The sequence below is a fragment of the Pinus tabuliformis genome, chromosome X (genome assembly GCF_031772625.1).
Source record: "Pinus tabuliformis cultivar Carrire ecotype Pingquan chromosome X, CPIR1, whole genome shotgun sequence".
Classification (NCBI taxonomy): Eukaryota; Viridiplantae; Streptophyta; class Pinopsida; order Pinales; family Pinaceae; genus Pinus; species Pinus tabuliformis.
In genome coordinates, this window is record NC_142308.1 from 280,567,261 (window position 1) to 280,587,877 (window position 20,617).

Here is a 20,617-nt window from a genome sequence, read left to right on the forward strand (position 1 = left end):
GAATTATAAATTTCTGATAAATTTGACTTGTTAACTATGATATATATCTTGAGAGATTGATAATTCCTTATCAAAAGTTTTTCTTTGGAAAAATATTACTTTTTATTTTTCGAGGACATTTTTCGATTAATTTTGTTTGAAATTGGTGGGGGGTTTTTTGAAATAAGAAATTTAATCAAGATAATGGTTTCACCCTTTAGGGGCTCGCTGAACCATAGTCACCTCCCGTATTTTCGTGCCTCACCCATACTCATACGCCTGTAGTGTAAGAGGATACAAGCAATATGAAAGCAAGTCACATCACCAACTCCTACCTCTAGATGAAACCCAAAACTGTTAAAAAGAAAATGATTTTTTGACTTGGATTGAATTAAAAGAAAAAATGATTACCCAATGATAAGGAATTAATGAGTTTACAAACTTTTGTGAAAATGAGCCAAAACCTGAAGTGAAATCAGATTTTTATTGACTAACCAGACTTATAATTTCTTAATTATGTTTTAAAAATTCTTATTGGAGTTGAAAAATATTTAAAATTGTAACTTATGGAATGATTCTTTTTAACATTTGTAAATGATAGAATATAAAAATTAAATTAAATATATTTAATAGTCTTGGATTCATTTTTATATTAAAAATAAATAATTTAATTTCTTCAAATCATAACTTTAGTAATGATTGAATAATATACTTCTAACCATAATAAATTAAAAGAACTATTTAATTATTAAATAATGCATTTACAAATCTTCAATACAGAAATTTTATTTGTCCTCGTTATATTCTTCAATTAGTTGTAGTGTGGTCTAGATATAGATATGGATGACACACTGATCCCAACAAAAATTACCTATTAATTAATAGTTAATAATGTTCTTATTCCATCATCATGTTAAAATCCAAACTTTATATTAAAGCCCAAACCCATCACAAAATTTTCTAAACATTGAAAATGATGGGTGATTTTTTATTGTAAGTTCGTTTATGAGTAGTGTTAAATTTATTTAAAATTTGTAATTGTATAGCTAATAATTAGTTTATAATTTGAATAGACCATAGGCTATATTAGATCTATAATTTAATTCTTTCTCGTTTTACTTGTCACTTATGATTGATTTTAAATTTTATTAATTTATGCAATACATACAATAAAGCCACTTGGATACAAGAAACAAGATGCCCAAACATGTGCGTTATAGGTAATTTGATGTCAGTACATTTTATCACCTTCTTGATAGATTTTTGTTGCATCATGCAATCACTACAATACAGGGAATTGATCATCTGAAATATGATAACTGCTATAAGCGTGGCACAAATCCCCGGTATACATACATGGATATAGACTTCTATATCGACCTTATATAAAAACAATACAAGTACTCAAAAACTAGTGAAGCTCTTAGCAAGGCATACCACCCTATATTCTATTCACTGGGTGAAGGGTAAGAAGCATTTATAAACAATAATCTATCTTTAATCAAAGAAGCAAATACATACATGGATATAGACTTCTATATCGGCCTCATATAAAAACAATACAAGTACTCAAAAACTAGTGAAGCTCTTAGCAAGGCATACCACCCTATATTGTATTCACTGGGTGAAGGGTAAGAAGCATTATAAACAGTAATCTATCTTTAATCAAAGAAGCAATGCTTTGACTGCAAAAACGTTTTGATTCTGCACGGGTGACCAGAGTATTCGAACTTGGGCACCCAAGATTGCAAACAACTAAAGAACTACATGAGACATTAGACAAATGGAAAACGTAATGCACTGCATAGCTTCATTGAGAGGGTATATTGTCTTTTAAACACTGAAATTGAACACTATATATTCCTTTGTCTAATATAACTTAAATGACCTTGAAATAATATCATGACTATAATTTGTTCATTCCAACATCACATCTAGAGCTGACCAGGATGACCCGTGGGCACCTTATTTAAGGACTAGTGGATGAAAGGATAAATTCACAACTTTATCGATTTCATATAAATTATCATGATGTTGCTACCAACATTTGATGATAATTTGCAATATCAAGTGCCATTATTCTCGAATTTATTCCTTATGGCATTTCCTTTGCAACATGTGGTGCAAATGCTAGTTATGTTGTTGTGCTCATGTAGTCCCCATATTGTTATTATTGTGCCCCATAAAAGCCCACTATTGTTATTATTGTGCCCTTGCATTATTATTGTTATGTCAGCGCTAATTATATTATGACCCCTTAGACTCATATATATAGAAATGAGGGCTTGTCATTTGTATCATCCAAGAATTATTCATTTGTGTAATGTAAAGGAGGTTTCCCCCTCGAAGAGGCTTATTTCTAAGGTGTTCATCTATCTTTTCTATATTTTTGTGAGCTGGTTTCATAACATTTGGTATCAGAGCTTTGGATTCTAGGGTTTCGCTTCTCCAAACAGGTCATTGTAGAATTTTCACTATAACTGTTGTTCTGCGACGTTTCAGAAGCTAACAAAAAAACCCATTTGAGGCAAATTCTTGCTGAACCTGGAATTCAAACTTTAGATCTTGTTTCACCATATTTTTAGAGATATGATCTGAGGAAGTTAGGGTTTTGGAAGACGTCCAAATTACATTCTAAACAGGTGACCTAGGGAAAATCATCATAACTATCTCTTTGAGCATCAGATTGAAATTTCGTAAGAAGTTACAGAAAGAGGATGCACTCTAGTTTTTGGTGGATAGTTTTTAGATCCGAAGGTTAAAACAGTTACACGTGGTACTTCATACAACTTCGCTCTTCTAAAAAGGTATATAATTAGGTAATGTTGGGAGATTGTGCATAACTCTTTCTTGGAGAATCCAATTTTGATCAGATTGGTGGCATTGGAAGGAGGACGCAGAGGGCTACTATAGTTTGCAATTTCAGAACTAGAATATTTGATATTACAAAGTTACAGTCATTTCAATATCGAGCTCCCAAATTTAATAAAAGGCGATATGAGGAATTTTGATGGCAAGGATCCGGTAAATTGGATACTACAGATGGAGAAATATTTTGATCTACATGGTGTACCACTGTTACAAAAGGTACGTATTGCATCTAATTATTTAGAACCTAATCAACTTTTATGGTATAAAGGGCTTTGTTCTCACAAACCACTTGTCACATGGTCAATTTTCACGGAGGAAATGATAGCACATTATGAGGATACCAAGAGCAACACCTTCTTTAGCCAATTGATAAATCTCAAACAAAAGCGTTCAATGGCAGAGAAAATTGAGGGCTTTCAAAAATTGAATATAAGGGTAAATGATATTCTAGAGAAGTAAAAGATAAATAGTTTTATCTATGCCATGGAAGCTGATATCAATGATATGAAAGCATATTGGAAGAAAGGAATGGAATATTTGAAGAAAGACATGGAAGGTTTGAAGGAAGGTGGGACAAAGTTGCTACAAGAAAGGCCTCCTAATGACGAATAGGATCAAGAAACGTTAAAAGAAGAGGATATATATCGGGAACCATCCCTAGAGAAAGAACAAATGAATCAGACCATATCTTGTATTGCAATGGCAGGAATTACCACTCCTAAAACTCTCAAGATAGAAGGACATATCAAGAAGAAGAAGGTTCAAGTAGTGAAATATCAAGAAGAAATATATCAAGAAACATCAAAAGAAAAGGATACTCACCAGGAACCAACCCCAGAGAAAGAGGAAATGAATCCGACCATATCTTGTAATGGATTGGCTGGAATTACCACTCCTCAAACTATAAAGATAGAAGTACATATCAAAAAGAGAAAGGTATTAGTGTTGATTGATTCGGGTAGTACCCATAATTTTATCCATTGTAAGATAGCCAGGGAATTGAATTTCTTCCTATATCCAGCACCAGAGTGTCAAGTGACGGTTGTAAGTGGAGGAACCATAAATTGCTCTGGAAAGTGCCATAATATCAAGCTATCCATGGGAGAAGATGTATTGAATATCCCAATGCTTTCTGTTCCAATGTGTGGTACTGATGTTATACTAGGAGTCCAATGGCTACAATCCTTGGGTACAATAGCTTTTAATTTTCAAGAACTTTTCATGAAATTTTCTTCGAAAGGAAAGGAAGTTGAATTAAGGGGTATCACAGGGAAACCAGGAAATATAATCAGCTCTAACGGAATGACAAAGCTTCTAAAGAAAGAACAACAAGGCATAATTGCACAATTATGTTCACTAATGGTTCCCACATCGAAATCATCTATTTCTCCAGATCTCCAAAAAGTCTTGGACAATCATTCCAAGGTATTTGAGACTCCCAAAGGTCTCCCATGTATTCATGATCATGACCATGCTATTAATTTGATTCCAAGAAGTCTTCCTCCAAACATCAGGACTTATAGATATCCATATGCCAAAAGGAGTGAAATTGAACATATCAAAGATCCCAGTTCCAACAATATTGCCAGAACTTGACAAGGAAGGAAAAATCATATAGGAACCTAAAGCATTCACAGAACTGAGAAGTCGACAGCTATGATATCAATCAATTTCAGAGTATCTCATCAAGTGGAAGAACTTACCGGCTAAAGATTCCACATGGAAGGATGAGAAATTTTATACAGAAACATTAAGAACTACTCAAGTGTTGAGGACAACACTTTTTGAAGGAGAGGGCATGTTAGGTCCCTATACTACTAGTGTAACCCCTTATTGTTATCAGTACAACCCTCTTATTATATTTTTGTGCCCATGTAGTCCCCATATTGTTATTATTGAGCCCCATAAAAGCCCACTATTGTTATTATTGTGCCCTTACATTATTATTTTTATGTCGGCTCTGATTATATTATGACCCCTTAGACTCATATATATAGAAATGAGGTCTTTTCATTTGTATCATCCAAGAATTGTTCATTTGTGTAATGTAAAGGAGGTTGTCCCCTCGAAGAGGCTTATTTCTAAGTGTTCATCTATCTTTTCTATCTTTTTGTGAGCTAGTTTCATAACATTCTGGTACAAAAATAGATAAGTAATAACTGAAGGAAACTTGAAGGACCTAGTAAGAAGCAAAGTCATGAATTGGGTATTGATAGTATCCACCCAGAATGCTGGAATATCTAGTATTACCTCTGCCTTCATGATTAAAGAGAAAAATCCAAGCACTACTTTATCAACCTGCTTGGAATCTTCTTTTCCTAGAACCTTAGAAATTACTTGCAAGACGGGCCTTATATCAATTGAAAAAATGTCTAAAAAGAACCAATTTCCATCCAGAGAGAATTGACCAGATTTAGGAGCCAAGAAAGAGGTAACATGAGAAGACTCCTCGGGGGATAGGTTATCATAATATGAAGCCAAAGATTCTTCAATAAAGGTGGTGTAAGTTCCCGATACAAGGTAACTCAAAGCTTGGTGAATTAATTGTGAAGTTACATGAAAAACACTCCCCCTGACTGATTCATTAAAAAACACTTCTTGGGGTACATTACTGATGCTAACCATGTAATAAATTTAGGGAATAAATCAGTCCTTGGAACAAAAGCAGCTAAATCACCCGACCTAACCATTTCCATGAATATAGGGGGCTTTTTATGGTTCAGAATGACTTCTTGATACAGTGAAAGATGCTTAATTGTGCAGAGGGTATCAGAAATATCACGTTCAACATCCATTAATGGGGTATGGATGACTAAGGAAGAACTTACATGTTTGGCCATGGTGTCTGTAGAAGACAGTTGCTGGTGATAGTTGCTGATGGCAATTGCTGGGACGGTTGCTCACTCAGAATGCTGAACTGTATGTGAGGTTGCTTAGTACTAAAAACAAAAGACTAATGCAATGGGGTTTTACTTTTCTTTTATATATATGGTAAGCAAAATGGAGGGAAACCTTGTAATTAATGTAACTAATTAATGGAGTGGCAGATGAGGTGACGGCTTATGGTTGGTGAGGTGGAAGGTAACGAATAAGAGTGGTAGATGACGTGGAGGAGACGAGGTGGAGTGAAACGATGAGGGTGGCCTACTGCAGGGGTAGGGAGTGTACGGGAGGTTCATCAGGCTTGAACCCCCACAGCGATCTCAGGCCGTAGATCTTAGTCAACTACCTCGACGTCATGGTCAACTGTGGTGGTTGAGCCTGAGTTATAACTCGTGCTCGCTATTCCCCCGCAGAGCACATTACTTTCCTCTTAAACCACTGCTTGTTTATATTTCGTAATATTGGTCAAACTTTAGTATATGGGTCGGGCCCCACCTTATATTGCATTTGAATGCCACCGATAGTATAACTTAAATCACTGCTTTCAGACTTTCAAACTCTCTTTTGATTTTTAAACATAATATTTTGATTTTTTATTTTTTTTTGTGATAATATTGAATAATGAAATTCAAATGATGATGGATGCTACAACAGGTTCTATTAGAACTTGATGATAGATGAAATTAAAATCAATATTGCTAGACAACTTGTCCCCCTTCAGCTATTGAAGAAGGTCATCAATCCATGGAATCAAGTATTTGTTGTTAACTATGATTTTGTTTAGAGCTCGATAATCAATGCAGCGTCTCCAGGTCCCATCCTTATTCCATATGAGGAAAATTGGGCTGTCGTAGGGTGAGTAACTTGGTCAAATGTTCCCTTTTTGTAGTAGCTCCTAGATCTTTTGCTTGATTTCCTCAACTTAACTCATGATTATCCTTCACATCTGTTTACATTCCATGTGTGTTAAGTCAAGAAACAATGAACCATATGATAGTCAACCAAACATTTGTAGGATCCACGTATATTTAACACAAAATTAACTAACGATTATCCTTCATATCTTTTCATTTCATGTGTGGCCAGAGAGTGAATGTTGGACCACGATTCAACTCAGCAAACCCTGCTAAAGGAAAATCAGGACACACTGCTCCTCGTATCATGCATTAGACTTCGGTGTAGTGGCTTGAGTTGCCTAAAAAACTTGAGGAAATAAGGAGAAAATGATTGCGTTATCCATTTTCGTTGGCTTACTGGGTGTAACAAGCCAACTTCAAAATCTGTCTCTCACAACCAGCATACAAACAAGACTTTAATCAAAACACTATTTTGATATTCAATATAGTCCATGACATTCAACATTTTGTATGTCCACATGAACATCCTAACTCAGAGTAGAGATTTAATGAAAATATTTCAATACATATGGGGATCAACATACATACAGTACTCAATGTAGAGGAAGTAGAGTATTCTACACACTGTAACTATGAATCAAAGCGTAACAGAGATTTTTCACCACATTGGAAATGTGTGAAAAACAAGAAAGCAATATGTGGATTGGAATAGGGGTTTGATGGGGTTATTTGGCTTGAGTGTTACGACAAAAAACTACTATGTAGACATTATGATAGATTCAAGTGTATATATTATGGAAGCTATTGCAGAAATGGTGTTGTGTTTATAGGAAATTAAGGTAGGCATAAACACAGTGTCAGTGTATCAATGGAACCTTAGTGTTTTCAAAAAAGAGAAAACATTTGAATTTTCATGTCTGGATGCATTTTTTTTCTATTTAGAGATTATGGGTAGAGGTGTAGGTCTAACATGCACAGAAAGGCCACAAAACTTAGTGGCTTAAAATGGAGAATGTCTAGAATTTGCCTGTTCTGATACCATGTTAAACACACACATGGAGAATACAACAGATAGGAGAAAACATCCATTGCATTTATTATTCCCAATAATGTAGATTTATACATTTCCTTGTGACTCTTGGTCTTCACATACCAAATTCTCTCTTAGACTCAAGTGACTGTTTGCATTTCACACAAACCCTTAGCGGATTAGGTGTCCAACAACTCTTAACCATACAGATTTATTCAGACTTTACAATTAAGATTCTTAATCAGAAATAGGTCTTGTTAAATACAATGGGCCAATACCACAATTTATCAAAATCACATGACCAAAAACCATAACCCACTTCATATGATACTTGTTTCTATGACATTTTCTTATTAATCAATTTAATTAAAAGTTTAATAAAGGCATAACTACTTTCAAGATAAATCTAAACCTTTGATTTGTGTATAATACTAAGAATAGTCTAGAATATTCCATCGAGGTTATCCTATTAATTATTAAAAATTAAATTACATTTTGGAAACCCTATTCCAAAATAGACATGCCTATCAACATAATGACTTATCTGTGATTAGTTAATGATGCACACAACATGGATAATTTAAAAGTTAACGAGTTCAAAGTAAAAGATAAATGGCAACAATGAAAGTCTTTGGCTAAAGTTAATAATATATTTCCAAGTGTGTTGAGGCATATATGCATGGTTAGTAAGAAATAAAATATCGAATAATATCAATATTATAAAGGAATAGCAACTAGTCCGACCATGTAAATGAAATGGTTGGTAAAGTCCAATAGACATGAATCCATAATAAGCATCAAACCAATTCATATTACATCTCACATTTCTAAAATTAAATTCTTTATAAAAAATGATTAAATTATAACTTTATTTTAAATTAATATTAACTAGCCCAATCATATAAATTAAATGGCTATTAACTGCCTATAAGCTTAAATCCGTAATAAGAATCAAAACATTTACTTAATCAAACATCTCAAGCCTCTAAAAATAGAAAAATCATATGAATTAACTAAATTATAACTTTATACAAAATAATAATAATAATATTAATGATATAAATAATTAATATATAAGTTAAACATGCATATGTTAAAAAAACATCTAATAAGATTAATCACAGAAACTCAACCAAACTTTATCATGAAGATTCTTAATTTGTAAATAGGCTTTGTTACATTACCATGGGCCAATACCATGTCTTATCAATACCACATGCATATGACACTTGCTCATATGACAATTTTTTTATTTAATGAATTTAATTAAAAGGAAAGAGGATGCATAACTATTTTGAAATATATCTCAACCATTGATTTGTGTATATTACTAAGAATATTCTATCAAGGTTAAATAGATGCCATCCAACTAATAATAATTGATAATTAAATTAAAATCATGGAAGCCTTATTCCCATATAGACATTTCTATCCACATGTTTATAAAAACGATTAATATATAAGTTAACCATATATAATTTTGAAATACATTGAACAAAATTTTTAACCATGAATATTTACCCCACTTTACCATGGAGATTTTTTTTTCTTCTGTAAATATGCTTTGTTAAAATACTATGGTTCAATACCATGACTTATCAATATCACATGCCAAAAAAAATCATAACTTACTTCATACGATGTTTGTTCATATTACATAACTTTTGATTATTAAATTTAAACAAAAGGGTAAAAATATCATAACTACCTTGGAGATAAATCTAAACCATTGATTTAAGCCATGAGATATCCACCAATTGGTTAGTGTTGGGGGACACCACCTTTGTGGGTGTCCAAGATTGACCATGTTTCTCACAATCCTAATGATAACATCCAAAATATTATATGGAGACCAAATTCAAACCATCCACCTATCTTGATGATAGCATCCAAAATATTCTATGGAGGTTAAATTCCTACCATCCACTTAATTTACAATAATATTTTTAGTCCTTTCTAATAAGGGGAAACAATAATTAGTTTACAGATCATGTCAAGCAAACTTTATGAGGGATTGAAATAAGGAACGTGATATTATTAGCATAATTGAATCAAGAAAGGTGGTTGGGTCGAGAGGAGCATTCTACAGTTGAGTATGGGGGTGATGTGTGATTTCATTCATGCTTAATGTGGATTTTACATATGTCCTTCTTAAAAAAATAAATATTCTTTCACAAATCTTCGCTATAATAAAAAATAAAAATGAATGTTTAGTTAGTTTTAAAGTAAAAACATTATAAAATATAAATAATACCAACCTCACTATGTCACTCAATTTATTGTTGATTGTGTTGAGATGCAAATTTTATAGCCCAATGTGAGAGCGATGTGTGATTTCTTCCATGTTTAACATGGAGTTGGCATGTGTCCCTTTTCTCCCCTAGGAAAAATAGTAATTTCCATTAAAGTTTGAAAATTACATTTTGTAGATGCCATTTCATATGCAAATGTGAGGTGAATATAGCCTGTCAGTATGTAGATATACAAATAAATGAAAACTAAAACATGTGTTCCATAGAGGGAGCACTGATATAACAATATGGGGGGAAATCATGTTTTCCTCCCCTTTTTCTTCTCAACCTTGCACCACTCCCCTTGAGATGGTATCGTGGGAACAAGTTGAAGTGGATTTTCAGCACCTGGTTGGGGATTTTCCTTGTCAGAATCAGAGGTGTCTAATGCATGTAGCCTTTTGGTTCCACTCTTTTCCATTGTATCTGAATTCTTTTCTGGTTGTGATTCCATAGGTGCTTGTGGAGATGTCTCTTGGGTTTCTACTTGATTGTTCTCATTTGGGATGGGCTCTTCCACCTCAAATTCCTCCTCTTCTTTAGGATTTGGTGGGGGGAAATTCCAACCCTTTTGGTGTTTTCCGGTTTTCTTCTTCCTTCGGATTTCTTTTTTGTATTTTGGGTACATATTTTGAAGATGTCCTGTTTGCTGACATATTCTGCACCTAAATGTTGTGTTTTCATAGTCTATTGTCTGTGTCCAGCTTCGTTGTTTGTGCTTCAGCTGTATGTGATCCGCTAAGCCCTTACTAAGATCAACTTCCACACAGATGCGTGTGAATGTAAAAATTCTTTCCTCCACTCTTTGTGTGTCCATTTTAATATATCTGCCAATGGTATTGCCTATACATGCAAGAACTTTGTGGTCCCAGAAGTGTATTGGGAGATTATGTAGACGTACCCAAACTGGCATCCTAGAAACAACCATGGTATTGGCATCGAATTCTGGGAACCATGGTGTGATGAAGAGGCCCGAAGATCCCTAGAACCAAGGTCCTTCCTGTATCACTATGTCTCTTATCTCTGTTGATTGGAATTTGACTATGAAAAACCCTTTGGAGCAGAGATGAATCTCACAATCTAGAGTCCATTTTGTGAAAATCCAATGGAATAGTTCAAACAGTTTTGGCCAAAATCCGTTAAAACGACAAATGATGGCTTGCGATTCATAATTATTGCATATCTCATATGTTTCCGGTATATCTATTTTTAGTTTTGGTGTATAGTTCAGTTGCTTCACTATGTGTGGACTGGGTTTTGTTCCAACCTACTTTGGAGCTACTGTAGAAGATTTTCCCCCTTGTAAAACATTCTTGGAAGATATTCCTTCATTTCTATGCTGTTGTTGTGGCTCTGTGTTGTTTTTTGTTTTTGTGCTTGTCCCACTGCCTCCTTCTGTTTGTTTTGTTGAGCTGCATATTGCTACGCCACCTCGCATAATGTTGTAATCCATGATGGATCTATAATCCTTCAGTGTTCTGCCCCCAAATAGCAGATGTTGTTGTCCATCCGGGTAGCTGATATGATGGGCAATGATGTTCTTCAGAATCATAACACTGTCTATTGCATGGACCCAAATCAAAGTAGTTTTGATAAAAACTTGGAAGCGATTAGAATTTACAACGAAGGGGGGTTCTGTGTACTTCTGGTTCATGCATGATCGTGCAGATTCTCTGTCTCCATAATGCTCTGTAGTCTGTGGTTACTCCTCCAGCATCTTGGTGGTTTTGGCTGATTTTCTGAGAGTCTTGAACAACCTTCGCAAAGAGGTGTAACTTCCTTCGTTACTCACGATTTTATGCTCCTCAGCTGCCAATGGGAGAGGATCCCCTCGGCCTTGCCCTGAGCCTCGTATGAGACCTAGTCCTCGATTCACTGTTGTTTCAGTCTTTGGGTTTTTGCTAGATGTGCTCCACATCAAATATACTTTGTAGTAATCGGCCAAAACAAGTGTCAGTGGCAGTGAGTTTTAAAAAGCTTATTTTCCCATTTCCACCCATATCCTCCTCGGCAAAAATCTCAGAGATCTCTCAAAAAAATAGGGTATGGACCATTTTGTCCATTGACTGCGTGTGCTTCGCTGCTATAATGTAGCCATTACCATCCCTGACTAAGGAGCGGAGCTGTGCCAGTAGCTACCCCTGATTATTCGTGACCTCTATTTTTACTGCGAGATCAATCGGGCTCTTTAGTTCCATGCTATTTTCCAGCCCTTGTTCGCAACTGGGCTTCAGTCCCAGGGATCTCAGAAGAAACCCCAGCTCTAATTGCATCAGGCTTCCGTTTGAGTCAAGATCAAGCCTTGCAATGATCTCCTTCATCTCTTCTATTTGCTTCTCTAAGAAGCTGTTCTCACGACCCATAGGGGTTTTGCCTTCCAAGATCTCTGGCCAGAGCCATCGATTGTCCACAAACACGACGACCCTGTGTGATCCGCCACAAATGATAGTGCCGTAGCGTAATGTCTGAGGAGCTCCAATAGCCCTATCCTTTCCATTTTCCAGAACCAGCATGTGTCTATACTTCCTTTCAATCATCTACACTTGGTTTGCTACATCCAAAAGCTTCGTCATGAAAAAGATGGGGTTCCGCATCATGACCTTTGAAATCCGTATGCCTCAAGGCTTCAAAGCCTTGTCTAAAACCCTCATTGCCACATCCTTTTCGGCTCTGATTCCACATGGTAAGGCGCTGTGATCTGTGAGCAAAGCATCGACGCCTCTGCACAAGGCCACTCCTGCCATATTATGTCCCTGGTTTTTCATCTTGTCAGTGCCCTGAAACCCTAGATCGCGGCTCTCTCCAGTTATCGTATATCCTCCTGCTAGGTGTTGCACTTTCTACATACCAAGGCCAGGTTTTTCCTCAATCGGCATGTGTCCCTTTTAAAATAAAAATAAAATATTATTTAAATAAAAATACAATTTTAACTATAATTAGAACATATAAATGAATAAAAGTATTTTGATAGTTCTAATTTAAAGTATGAAAATCCAATATAAAGGAGATGTGGCAAAAAAATTTCACTCTCACTCTCTACCATAAATAAAATATTTTAATGTCCATGTGAAGTAACTTACTTTTATATCAACTTTAAAGAAGTTAAAGTCATATATATATATATATATATAGATATATATGGGTGATATCATTGAGTTGGGTTACATTTTTTGGCGAATCGAGGATGCATTTTAGTAAAAAAACGATGCTCTATTGAGCAATTTTATGAAATCGATCAAACAATTTTTAAGCACTCATTCGAGCTATTGAGGTGCTTAAAAATAGCTCGATCGAGCGTTTAAACAAACCCTTGATTGAGCCACTTTCTAACCCGAGCTAAAGTCTTGATTGAGAGTTATTGCTTGACCAAGCTATATTTTAATGGCAGGTTAGGCTTTTAAAGGCTTGATCAAGTCAATGGTTAAACACATATACAAATAAATTGAGGTTTTATTTAATGCTTGATTGAGCAATTTGAATTTTTAATTTAAGTGCGTGATTGAGCATTTGAAAAGTTCGATCATGATCTTGAGGTCCTAAAAATCATAGTTTCAACACCCCTTCTACAGATTTCTTTGTAACCCCTTTTTGTACCCTAGCGGATTCAGGGAATAATTTGACCTCAAGTAGCAAAGTTGATCATGTTGGATTCATGAAAGAATCCTCTATCCAATGGCGTATTAATTTGACACTTTTGAATTCATATGATATTTTTCATCTAATTTCTTTTAAACATAATGCCTAAAATATACAAAACAAAAAAAATTCAAAATATAGCACTATCTTCATTTACGAGTCCTCTTCAAAAATGTACTCTTGGTTTTTCAATTTATTCAAAGAGTTGAAAAAAATATTACATGAACCCGTGTCTCCAAAATGCAATTGAAATATTACTTCATCAACTTCAAAAAATAAAAAAAAATACAATTTTGCATAAAAAAATAAATTTTTAATATAAAAAACTTATTTCTCTCCATGTATATCATGCTCATATATATATCTTTTAAAAATTACACATTTTAGACTAAGTTATGCTATGTGAACACATGGATACCTCTTAAGTTTTTTGAAAATTTGCAAGGACATATATTGCATTAAATGGAAAATTGACAGATTATATGACACTAAATTTTTTTACAAAAAATATCATTAGGAAAACAACATAATTTGCCACATATTCTCATTTTACTCTGAATCAAAATTCACAATGCTTATATGAATTATGAGGGCAACAATTCGATAAAAGAGGAAAAACTTGAGATTTCGTCACCACATTTGGCCCCAAAGTGTAATCCATCTTCATGCATTCACCCATATATATATATATATATATATATATATATATATATATATAATGTTTGTGGGGGGGGGTAGAGAGAGTGTGTTTATGTAAAATCCTCTAGTAACCTCACCTGAAAATACATGGAGCTAGAATTTTTGTACACAATTTAACAAGGGTGATTATCCAAATTACTATTCTCAATTCCTCATTAACCATTAGAAATAATCTTCATTATTACATAGAGAAACTTTAGTAAATGAATAGTAAGTTACATAACCATCAACACCGAGTGTTATAACATATTAACATAAAAATTTTGATGTCCATCTTCATCCATTCACCCATATCTATATATATATGTGTGTGTCTATATATATATAATGTGTGTGTGGGGGGGCAGAGAGAGTGTGTTTATGTAACATCCTCTAGTAACCTCACATGAAAATGCATGGAGCTAAAATTTTTGTACACAATTTACCCATGGGTGATTATCCAAATTACTATTCTCAATTCCTCATTAACCATTAGAAATAATATTCATTATTACATAGAGAAACTTTAGTAAAGGAATAGTAAGTTACATAACCATCAACAACGAGTGTTATAACATATTAACATAAACTTTTTGATGTAACGTTGCATCATTTTTATGATTCCTTTATATAGATTAGTTAATCATATGCTTGACATTAAAAAAATCAAATCATGCAAGGAATCCACATCATTAGACATCAATATACCCTGGAAAACCCGTAGGGTCAAAACCAACAAACATTTAATTTTATTATTAAACGCTTGTGAGGTTGTTCACCTCTCAATCAATGGCTTATAAGGGAGTGTTTTAGTTGCTACAACACCCTCCAAAATTTTGGCTTATATTCAATTTTAGAGTCCTTGGTCTTGTACATGGATGTTGCAAACACTGAAGCTTATTTCATGAACTTTCTTGAATTATTTTGTTCCCTTTTGCATGTGGAATAAACTAGCGTCTTTTGGCATGTTTGGCTGTCGCACAATGTGTAAAAGACTATTCTGATGGTTTCAAGGGTCTATATTTGTGTATATGAGTTGTTCTAACTATGTGAACATCTTTCACACTCATGAACAAGGTTCTGAGCATGGTTGCACAAGTGTCATCACGGTCGTCCCAAAGTCTATCTTAAGTATTGCACTTGTCGTAACTTGTCGTAAAGTTGTCGCATGGAGGGAGATAATTTTTTTATATGCTCGGATGATCTATGTTTTGATGTCATAAAAAAATTCTAATTGTGTGATAAAAGTCAATGTTCATCATCGTTCACATCGATCTTGTTGATCGCACACTTAGCAGTTTTCAAAAAAACTTCACGACCGAGCAACCAAGCTTCACTGGGCCTCTCTTGAGCTATGCACTGCATAGTCATAGTCCTCTAGCTATGACCTTGGTTCTTGTCACTATGCAGTCCATATTTCCTACCTCCTATGATTGCTACAATACAGAGTTTCTGTGGCCAAGCCGTGACCTTGACCTCTAGAATTGTGCAGTCATGTCCCTAGCACGATTTATAATACACATTTCACATCCTCAAGCCTCAGGCTCATCCCTTGAGCCCTTAAACTATGTAGCTATTTATTTTTCCAACCTTTATTGTTGCTCGAAATTGTGCAATCAGCTCTCCTAGTGCCGATTCCCTCAGCGTATCTCACTGGCTCTAGAAACTGCACAGTCTTGTCCCTCAAACATTTCAAAACTATGCACTATGTATTGTTAAGGCTTAAGATTTTCTCCTAACTGCTGGAAATGTGTACTGCAAATTCACTGAGTCCCTATTCCTAGCCTTTCATTTGTTCTGGGCTCATTTGGTGGATCAGAATGCATAACCTTAGACTAGGGGATTTTCAGATTGATGTCATCTCGTCATGAGTGAATTACATGAAAATGAACCTTATCATGTCATGAAAAGATGATGGAGAGGGAGAGGAAGGAGGGGAGAATGCTTAAAGACTCTATTGTAGCTGAACTTATAGGTTGATCAATCAAGAAAAAGAAAAGGGACACTACTTTGTGAATACTATCCAAGACTTGAGATCATTGAATATTCCTCATCACCAAGCCATGTGGAGGTGAAAAGAAAGCATGTTCAAGAAGACATTTAACAATCAGCAGAAATAGTGGCTTGACATTGCCACATCGTCAAGCAGTGCATGTTAGTAGTGTCATGTCATGTCATGTCATGAGTGGTCATATGCCAAATCACCATTGTGGATCATGTATATTGTATTCAAATTTTATTGTAAAGTGGAAGTCCAAAGGACACACATGGAATGTAAAGAGTCATGTAAGTTGAAAAGTCATAGGAAGTCAAACAGTTGCCAAGGTAGTCAAAGAGTCACCCTTGGTTATATATACTCCCTCATTGCAAGAGAAAAGGACTTTTCACCTTGGCTCCTCCCGCAAGCCATTAGAGAGATATATCAATTCTTTGAGGAGCAACGGGTGGCTCCAATGCTCCACTACTGAAGATAGTGATGTACATTGTAAACAAGTGTCTTCGAACTTTTAATTAATAAAATAAGCTTTCAAGGCCAACACATTCTTCATTCGTGGATTATGAATGTTTGTAATTATATTGTGTGGATGTTTGTATGTCATCTTTGATTTCACATGTGCTAATATAGTTGAACTATTTTGGTTGTTTTAGTACTTACCTTATTGAGAATGTGCTGTAATGGTTGTCATTGTTGTCCCTTCCTTGTGGACTATTCCATAGGATATTAGAGAGATATTTCTTCATTAATTGGTTGTAACGACTGTCACATCCTCTCTGGACTATTTCGCTGGATGTTAGATGGATCCTTCCGGTTCATGTGTGTCTCTTCTTGGGTGGTAGTACTACCTCTCACTTAGAGTCTCACTTTTCTCCTCTCTCCACCGTAGAAGAACCTTGACGCATATACAACTAAACGCTCACCAGGCACACTTTCTTTCTTTTGGAAGACACCATTGCATCCCTCTCTCTTGCTCACAGTTAGAGCAAAGGAAAATATTTAAGGATTCGAAAACCAAGACTTTATACCAAATGATACTCCTACAACAAACGGTGTGCGGTCTACTTGGGACTTGATATCAAAGATATCCCTTGAATGTTCGTGGTTCTAACACCATCAACATTTTTGGCACTAGAAGGAGGCGAGTCAGAGTTTTATGGATGATAGCCCCACAAACTCCAATCTTACCTCCTCTGGATAGGGCAGTAATATTCCTAGTAACTCCCCTGCATGCATTCCTAAAGTTGGTAATTCTTCTAAGCCCGAGTTTGCACAGCCTTACAAACCCACATATGAAAATCTCTAGGCCATCCATCCCATCACTCGAAATTTTACAAGAGCTATCATAGTAATACCTAGAATAGAAAGTCTTCCATATTTTCTGAAGAAGAACTAAACCACCCCTAGTGGGATAGTGGTTTCAATAGTTGAAGAGTTGGTTCTCGCCACCCTTGAAGAGTTAGAAGATTCTAAAGAAAACATAGAAAAACCAGAATAGCCTCCAACCTTCAACGATGGTGACAGTGATAAAAGAGTGCTCTAAGATGATAATTTATATGGGTTGGGCAAAGAAGAAGACGAAAATGAAGGCAAATCAGATTCTGAAGGAGAAGGGGAGGACATCAAAGAGGATATGGAATATCAAGGTCTTGATTGGATGTCTTAGAGACCACTTGCACTGACATGTGTGTTACACAAGATTCCAAGGCATCCGGAAAATCTCCCATCAAAGTATGACCCTGACAGGGCAGTAAAGGCAGAGGACTGTCTGGACAACTTCTACCTACTACTGCAAACACTTGAGGTACGCTATGATGATGTTGCATGTAGACTATTTTTGTGTACCTTATATGGTAGACCATCCATTACGGAAATTTTTATGTCTAAAATGGGCGTCATAAGGAAATTATAAAATAATAGTGGAAATAATAAAATAATATTATATTACATCATCAAATTTTAGAGGGAAAAAGAAAAAACTATTTTTTCAAATCATATTATCAACTTATCTCCCTATGGGTTTACTCAAATTTTGAGCAGAAACACTTATTGGATGCTTAATTTGATTCCCCATATAAGGAGTACCATTGTTTCATACTTTTGATGGACCTTCCTACACAAAAAATGAGAAATACATGAAAAAATTGATTGCAATCACATTTTTTCATGTATTTCTCAGTTTTCGTGTAGCAGGATCCATCGAAAGTATGCAACATGGTTACTCCTTGGATGGGGAATTAAATTTTTCATTCAGTGAGTACTCCTGCTCAAAATTTGAATAAAACCTTAGGGAGATAAATTGAAAATACAAGTTGAAAAAGTAGTTTTATTATTTTATTATTTTTTAATCTTTGTACTTTTTTACTCCAAAAAAGGTGAATCATCGCCCATGGTTTACATCATCATCTTGAATCATATTGGTTCTTATGAATTTTATTTTGGTTGTACATTTTTCTTAGGAGGCCCATATTAGACCTCAAAATTCCCCTAATGTGTGTTGTATAATAGTATTCCTCCAAATTCCATCTATAAATGGAGGGGGTTTAGGAAAATTTTCCTTGAGAAATTTGTTGGCAATAAGACCCCCATCATGTTATTGAAAGAGACAGAAAACCCCAAGATGAAGGAAAAGGAAAAGGTAAAATATTTTAATCAGATTTTAGCTGCATTCTCAATAAATATTTAGCAAACACTAAACCTCATGACTCCATCACCATCGACTATTACACTTCTTCCTTGTCAACTAGCATTCCACAGTTCGTAAAGAGCACTGTGAAATAAACATTGACTGAAAATTATGAAGAGGAAAACGTGGTTGGAAAGGAATTACACATGATTGGAGTCATTTCATATGATGAGTTAACTAAAGGCTCCAAGGACAAGGGTAAAAGGTCTCATGCCTTTGTGAGTAAGGCCAAAGAGAAAGAGACTATTGATCTTGAGAGCTTGACCCGTACTATCAAGACTCTCTCAAATGAGTTGGAAAAACTGAAACAAAGGCCAAGCAAAACTACCATGAGTAGAAAGCCTCCTAGGTTAATCCTATTTAGAAGGGTTGTAACTTCTCGCAGTAGCAAAAACCAACCTGCTAAATCTGCGCAGAGGTCCAATGTTGTATTGAATATTGAAAACATCGGCACAAATCATATCACTCCTATAATCAAGAATCTCATTCCGTGAAAGCGTGACCACAGTGGAATCAGTCCATGAGAATTCTTTCCACACATCTTGTTGATATGGTAACCGTTGAGGAGTAGACTAAGCCTGTAGAAGAAAATCCAAAAGTTGCTAAAACGAAAGAGACTCCGAGTGTGGGGCACATAGTGAACATGTTCAATTGCATACTCATAGCCCAAAAGAGTATTTCTTACAAGCAACCTCTGAACAATGGTCCGAACCAAAAGCAGACCAACCAGTACAATTTGAGAATCCAAGGGCTGGCTACGATACCATAGTTGATGAAGCAGAAAATCAAAGAAAAACTGTTAAGAATGATCATTCCACCCATTAGCTCGACAAAGAACACTTAGAGCAAGTCTGGTCACTAATACAATGAAAAGTGATTTCATAAGTAGTACTAATAATATTGACATTCCAGAAGTCACAAACCAAGTTACATTCCCAGACCCTTTGACAATCCTTCCCGTTGTAGATTACAACATAGTTGATGACATGAAGAAGGTTCGTGTGAACATTTCAATGTTTGAACTAACAAAGATCATGATCGAGCAGGACATCCTCTTACGTGCATGTGGGCAGTCTACCGTAGGTAATGATTCTTCTTTTGGCAAGGGATCTTGTCCATCTTTTATTTACCTCCAATCTGTACTTAATTCTTTTACAATGGATGCAAATACACTCTCCCTCCTTTCCTGTTAACTTTTGAAATATTTAATTTCAATGTACACAATTTCTTGGTTGATTCCAGTGCATCGGTGAACATAATGCCATTATCTGTCACCAAGAAAATCAATGAAAAATCAGACAAAACAGATGCACAAATTATTCAGCTAGAAATAACTCATGTCCATGAAATTGGTGAACTCAGAGATGTTATCATCTATTTATCATCTAACGAGCAAGTCCACCAATGTATAAACATAGTGATTATGGACATTCTGGAAGCATATGGAGTGTTGTTGAGAAGATACTCGTCCAACAAGCTACAAGGGTACTTTTATACAGACTGGTCACATTTATGGATTTCGTATAAGGGTCGAAATAATCAGATCTGGGTGAATTCAGAAAGATAGATGAAACATATTGTCACTCCCTTGAATGGCCAGAATGAACTAGTAGATTTCATAGAACGTATCTTCGGTAATTGCTTCTTGGAAACCCAACTGGGGTGCTATATTACACAAACATCGCTAGTCCCACCAAATACATAGTTGGA